Genomic DNA, 6584 nt, shown 5'->3' with positions numbered 1-6584 from the left:
GGCATGTGTTAGTCTTCACCATTCTGGTGTGTTGGGGCATTACTAGTGATAGAGGGAGTCCTAATGAGTGGGTTGGGTAATTGGTCGTGTAAATTGGGAAGAAAATGGGAAAAATTTAGAAATAAAATTATAAAAAAAAGAAAAGAAAGTTGGATGTAGGGTTTGATAGACTCTATAGACAATTGTTTACTTTCACCTTAGAGTTCAGTTGCATTTAACAGACATGCAGTTGAATGTAAGATGAATGGTAGTTGAGCATCTAAAAGGCGTCTATAATGGACCATCTAAGTAAAGTGATACCAACGTTTTTTAGGACAAACTAAAGATCTTTTCTGGGAAAAAACACACACTCACAACTACAGCATCACTGAAACGGTGTCTTTATTTTGCTCAGTGAACTACATTCTGTTTTCTCATCACTTTGGAGGTGCGGGTTGGAGGGTCTTCAGTTGCGAGTGATGGATGTTGTGGAAGACGAGGTGGTGACCACTTTTCCATCCACCACTTCCTCCACCACGGTGATCACAGCCGCTTTGGTAGTGGAGCTGGAGCTGGCAGAGATGGAGGCGCTGGAAGAACAGAAAGAGAAAGATCTTAAGGTCGGTTTGCTTATTTTAATGTGTCGTTGCAAAACAGTGTAACTACTGACAAACTTTTTAAACTCACAATTTTGTTTAACTACATTATCTATAGGTTATAATTGTATAGGTTATGTTTTGAGGTTAGATGTACCTTCCACTGGCTTCTGCATCCAGTAGTCTCCTGTACTCAGCGATCTCCAGCTCCAGTCTGGTCTTGATGTCCAGCAGCATCTGGTACTCCTGACCCTGACGCTCCAGGTTAGCGCGGAGCTGCACCAACTGGTCTTCCAGACTGCTTACCTGCAGAACAGGCAGTTTGTACAACACGTAAATCCCAGTGTGTGTTCTAAACAATGTAAAATATAAGATTTTTATCAAACCTCACCTGTGATTGGTATCCTGTGAGCTGTCTGGAGTAACGTGCCAGTTTCAGCCAGTGTGCCCTCCATTGAGGCTTTCTGTGGTAAGAAGAAGTGATTTTAACTTGCCTGAAATTATGTTCTTTAGTATAGACAGTAATTTCATATTGCTCCAATACATTTCTAAGACCATATGGATGCTCAAATGGTTCATGTGACCTTGTTTGGTAGGTGGAAACCTTTTCTTTTTTTATTGCTAGAAAGGATTCCATTTGTCAGATTCCTTTTTTTGCTTACAGTGTACAACGAGATGTGTAAAGATATCCTTGAAAAACTAATCTGTTTTCTTATTTCTGCATCTTTATATAGTTTTCATGGTTTCATGTTTGGCTATTTAGATGGGTGATCTCTGGAGGCATCTTTCCTTTTCCCACATACTCCTACATTAATGTTCATTCCCTTTTTTCTTATATAAGTCATTCTCCCCCCAATCAATACTTTTAGGCTTTTGGAATACTCTTCATTGTTTTACCAGTTCTATACACTATGCCAATGCAAGCGCTTCCGCCAAGCCAAGAACACAATCACTTTTGTTCACCCTGAGGAGAATCCACCATCAGCTGCCAGGGCTGCCTCAATTGGCCTGCTTACAACAGCACAAGACTGGGAGTTGAAGGTTGACCTGGGGAGGCAACTTAAATTCCCAGAAAATGCTGCCACTACAACACTGCGGCCAGATATAGTGCTAATCTCCAAGACCACCAAGCAGATTGTTCTCCTTGAACTCACTGTACCCTGGGAGGAGCGGATTGAGGAGGCCAACGAGAGGAAGAGGGCGAAGTATGCAGAGCTTGTGGGGGAGTGCCGGAACAACGGGTGGCAGGCACGGTGTGAGCCCATTAAGGTTGGATGCAGAGGGTTCTCTGGCCAAACTCTCTGCAGGGCCTACAACATCTTGGGCATCAGTGGGGCCTGCAAGCGAAGGGCTATTAAGGAGGCCACTGAGGCAGCAGAAGTTGCCTCAAGGTGGCTGTGGATAATGAGAGGAGAACCGTGGGTGTGGTAGCGCTACCTGGACACAAGCTGGGGCCTGATCAACCCCAGCTGGGTCGCCTGGGTGAGAGTGTATGATGTTTGAAAGACCCGAAACACTTCATGACCCCAGGTAACATCACTGATGATGTGTCCAGGTTGCATCAGTAGATGTATGTAACAAACTGTCACCTGTTCTATTTTGGTGTTTTTTTGCTTCTACCATCAGCTAGATTTCAGTGGTTACTTGTTTGATTAAATTTCTTTTTATGTTTTTAGTCTCTCTTTTTTCCGTAGATTTTAGGTAATCTATTTAGCTTTAGTTGATGTTTCTGTGCAGAACTTTTGTTAAAAGTGCTTTAAGTACAAAGGTACCTGGATTACATTCAGAGTGACTCAGAAACCCTGGTGAACTAACCACCTCCCTTTTACTCCTATGGTTGAAAAAAAAAAACATTGCTAAAGTGCCCTATTGGCTGCCCTTCCCATAGTCCAAATTACTGAGTGCCTTCTAGGGTGCCCCGTCTTCATATAAATGATGTGCCCCCAAGAGCAAGAACTATTTGGTTGCCCTTCCAATAAAAAAGGTACAATTAGTTGTATCATACATGGTCCACTTTTTATATTTTCGCCCTTGCCCTTTATACACCCTGCCACTGTTAATAAATAATTGATCCTTCATTAATGTAGTTTTGAGATCTGCCGTGTAATGCAGTAATGCAGATATGTGAGTAATATAGATAAGTGTGTATTAGAGTAGTTCTGTGATCTTACCATGGCTAACAGAGACTGGAGCTCGATCTCTAGAGACTGCGATGTGCTCTTCACTGTGTTCACTTCTGTTTTAGTTGTCTGCAGGGTTTCTGTGCTCACAGCAACCTCCTGTTTCAGGGTCTCAGACTGTTCAATAAAAAAAAAAAAAACAACAGAAAAGAGTTAGTGGTCAAAAGAGTCCTTATAATATGTGATCATGTGTTATTAGCATAGTCCTGTATAGTATGTAACATGTTTTATATAATTACAAACAGTATTATCTTTACAAGTGTTTCTTTACACTTTGTGTTCTTTACTAATATCAAATGTAAAAACCACATTAATAACTGCAGATGTCTAAAGGTTAATACATAATAAGCATATTTATTAACAACATGTTGAATGAACTGACCTTGGCCTGAAACCAGGTCTCTAGCTCCCTCTGGCTCTTGGCAGCGACGACTTCATAGTGCTCACGGATTTCCTCCATAATTTTGGTCAGGTCTTCCTGTGGTGCAGCGTCAACCTCAACATGGATCTGTCCTGTCATCTGAGTGCGCGTCGTCAGCAGTTCCTGGAGATGTGTTATGTAAGAAAAAGTTTAATACAGTGTTTATATCTAATAGAAATGTCTACAAACATACTTAAATAGCAGACGAACTGATGGACATAAGGTGGTAAATTATCTATACATCTCTAAATTATCTATGCAAACCCTTGTTTGTCTACATTATTAACTGCATTATTAATTATTAGCATTTTTTTTCTCAGAATAGTTCATCACCTCTTCATGGTTCTTCTTGAGGAAAGCCAGTTCCTCTGTCAGCCCTTCGATTTGCATGGCCAGGTCTTTCTTGGTCATGTTCAGCTCGTCCAGCAGCCTCCTCAGACCAGCGATATCAGCCTCCACTGACTGACGCATGGCCAGCTCAGTCTCGTACCTTCATTATAAAAAAAAATAATAATTTGTTGTCTTTATGTGCATTCGTCAAATTCTGAAAAATGTAGAGCTTTTATAACTGTGATTCATCTACAGTGAGTGATGTAAGATTTAATAAACAACACTTACTTCATTCTGAAGTCATCAGCTGCAAGGCTGGCATTGTCAATGCTGAGGTGGATGGTTCCCTTCAACTGGATGGCGTCCAAGATCTGAATACATCAGCAGGAAAAAAATAAGAGGCATTTGAAAAACAGTGTCCAGCTTTTCAGTGAACAATGCAAAAGTGATAAGTGACATAAAATCTAATAAATGAGTGAGAAAACTGTGAATTTCATCGAGGACAAGAATTCGGTAAAAATCTCACATTTCTGAATGCAAACTTGGTTAAAATGCTACATTTGTGATTACAGAGTGCAATGTTTAGTATATTGTAATTAGAACAAAATTTTACTAGATTTTTTAAAATAAGTGATTTACCTTGGCCTGGAGGTCAGAGATGGTAACGAAAAAGCCGGACTGATCACGTGCAGCAGGTGAGGTTCTGGCCTCCAGGAACTGGCGGATCTTCAGCTCCAGCTCTGCGTTGGCCTTCTCCAGGGAGCGCACCTTCTCCAGGTAGGTGGCCAGACGATCATTCAGGTTCTGCATGGTGAACTTCTCATTGCCGAGAATGCTGCTATCTGCAGCGCCAGCTGCTCCAGCCCCAAAGCCACCACCAAAACCAGCACCGGCACCACCACCAAAACCAGCACCAGCACCAGCACCTGCACCAAAACCTCCACCAGAGCCAAAGCCAAAGCCTCCACTGGAGCTGCCCAAGGACACAGAGCGCGAAGCCTGGGAGATGCGAACTCCAGAGCCTCCAGCTCCTCCATAGACACTTCCAGACCTCATGGCGCTGATACGGCTTCCTCCTCCAAAGGAGCCTGCAGATGCGAAGCTGCCGCGGGTGGAGAATGCAGTTGCCATGGCTGATGGAGGCTTTTTGCTTTACCCGGCTCTGATGAGAGTAAGTGAGGAGGACACATTCACACTCCTTTTATATGCTGTCCTGGACACCCAACCTGGGTGGTACCCAGGGACACATGGGCTCCATTTTCATGTTACGAAACTCTGCTGACGCTGCAGACGTTTATCGGTACATATGATCGTTTTTGGTATGAGGTCAAGCTTTCAGGCTAGTTTTTATGACACAATGATTGACAGTGGCAGAGTCTTTCTCAGGCGATCACCTGCTTCTGAGTGCACTTGATACCATCTTTCATTCTCAGGGGTTATTCCTTCAGGTCCTAAATTCCTCAAGCGTGAGGACAGTTCACAACATGAAGAGACGCCGAATCTAAGAAACCTTCTGGCAGGTTTTTAAGCAAACACAGCAAAGAAACATACGTTAAGTAAAACTTCAGGGTGGTAAAGGTTTGTGCAAAAGTACTAAGAGTTGACGAACTGAACTGAAGTCTTACAATACCTACAGCCTAATGCTTGCCTATTGTAATGTCTGCTGTACGTAAATGATAAATCCATTACATCAGCTACCACATAATCGAACCAAACAACCTTTGTAGTCAGGGGTCATCCCAACTACTCAATTCTGCAAAAACACACACAATGCTTTTAGATGCTACCATGCACAGTTTGGACCTCTACCTGACTATATTAATGGCATAGGCCACCCAATAATCTAATATATCTAAAATGTACTACATTTTCTTGCCCCGAAAATGTAATACATATTCTACAAATAAACTCTTTACCTCAAGTTTATACATCAATAAATTGATTCACTGAGAGATTTTTTTTTTTTTAACTTTTTTTATACCGTCATACCATGTCTAAACATTACCTTGGTATTACTGGTGGTGCAGGTCCTGTATTTATGTAGCTACAATACCATTAAATTCTGGGTTATTTTTAAACTGAAAAATTCTAGCTCAAGACTAGCTGGTCATCCAGAAAAAAAGCTGATCTTTTTAGCATGGTGAACACTGCACATATGTTTAGGTCAGTCATACAGTAAATATTAAACCACCAGTCTGTTTAGCACAGAACACTTTAGGTAGAATGATATCTAACATTCTGTTCACCACAGAATACACTCAAGTCTGTTTGACCGAAACTCCAGAAATCTGCATCATTTTGTCCATGGTGTTGGGTTTTAAAGCTCACTTGCTAAGCTAGCCTCTAGTACAGATATACGGAGTATCAAGCAGCTCAGTACAACTGTTTTTGGTTCTGGATCAGTTGATCAGTTCTTTGATCAGTTCTTTACTTGGAGTGTTTTCTCCCTTTTTCGTGTTTGGTTTCACACAGGCACAAACCTAAATGCACCAATAAAAATAATGTGAGGATACTGTCTCCTCTGATTGGTCAGAGCTGTCTGGCGCAGGAGCAAGGAAATAAATACAATGAGTAGATTCTGTTTTCCATCGCTCGTAAATCTGTGTAAACAGCATGCAACAGAGACAGCGTTTGTTCATAGCAGTATATAATCTGGCTTTTATATCACATTAAACTGTGATTAGGAGTGCGTCTAATGTTTTCACACCTGCTGAATCGAGCTGCGTTAAGAGTACAAACAAACCAGAGTTCATTTTAAACGTACAAAATAATTCTGAAATGCCCTAACTAACCTTAGTACTGATGATAAAAATGTGTGTATGAGAGAGTTAAGTCATAGTTAGCTAGCTAGCTAGATGACGTTAGCAAATAGACTAACTGCTGACAGTTTATGGAGTTAACCACTGCCTATCTCTGCCATTATATCAGAAAATGACTGCAGACCTAAATGAATAGAATGGCTAAAAACACAAATTTGTCCAGGACATTCCTTTAATTTTAAAAAGTAAAACGATGTAGTTGCTGTAGTTACCTATTTAATACAGGTTTTAGACAGTAAACACGCTAACTAGGATTACT

The 6584-nt window shown here is 41.3% G+C and overlaps 1 pseudogene across 1 annotated transcript; it reads right to left on the bottom strand.

The window, feature by feature from the left end:
* Window positions 1-364: 364 nt before the first annotated feature.
* LOC103042831 (keratin, type I cytoskeletal 13-like) lies at window positions 365-4691 on the bottom strand (annotated as a pseudogene). The gene is made up of 8 exons (XR_007438471.1): window positions 4146-4691; window positions 3795-3877; window positions 3510-3666; window positions 3138-3299; window positions 2747-2872; window positions 967-1039; window positions 733-881; window positions 365-569 (listed from the first exon to the last, which is right to left on the bottom strand). The product of XR_007438471.1 is annotated as a keratin, type I cytoskeletal 13-like (transcript).
* Window positions 4692-6584: the final 1893 nt, after the last annotated feature.

This window comes from Astyanax mexicanus, chromosome 3 (assembly GCF_023375975.1).
Source record: "Astyanax mexicanus isolate ESR-SI-001 chromosome 3, AstMex3_surface, whole genome shotgun sequence".
Classification (NCBI taxonomy): Eukaryota; Metazoa; Chordata; class Actinopteri; order Characiformes; family Acestrorhamphidae; genus Astyanax; species Astyanax mexicanus.
Note: the sequence above shows the minus strand (reverse complement) of the source record. Positions and strands in the feature narration are given on the sequence as shown.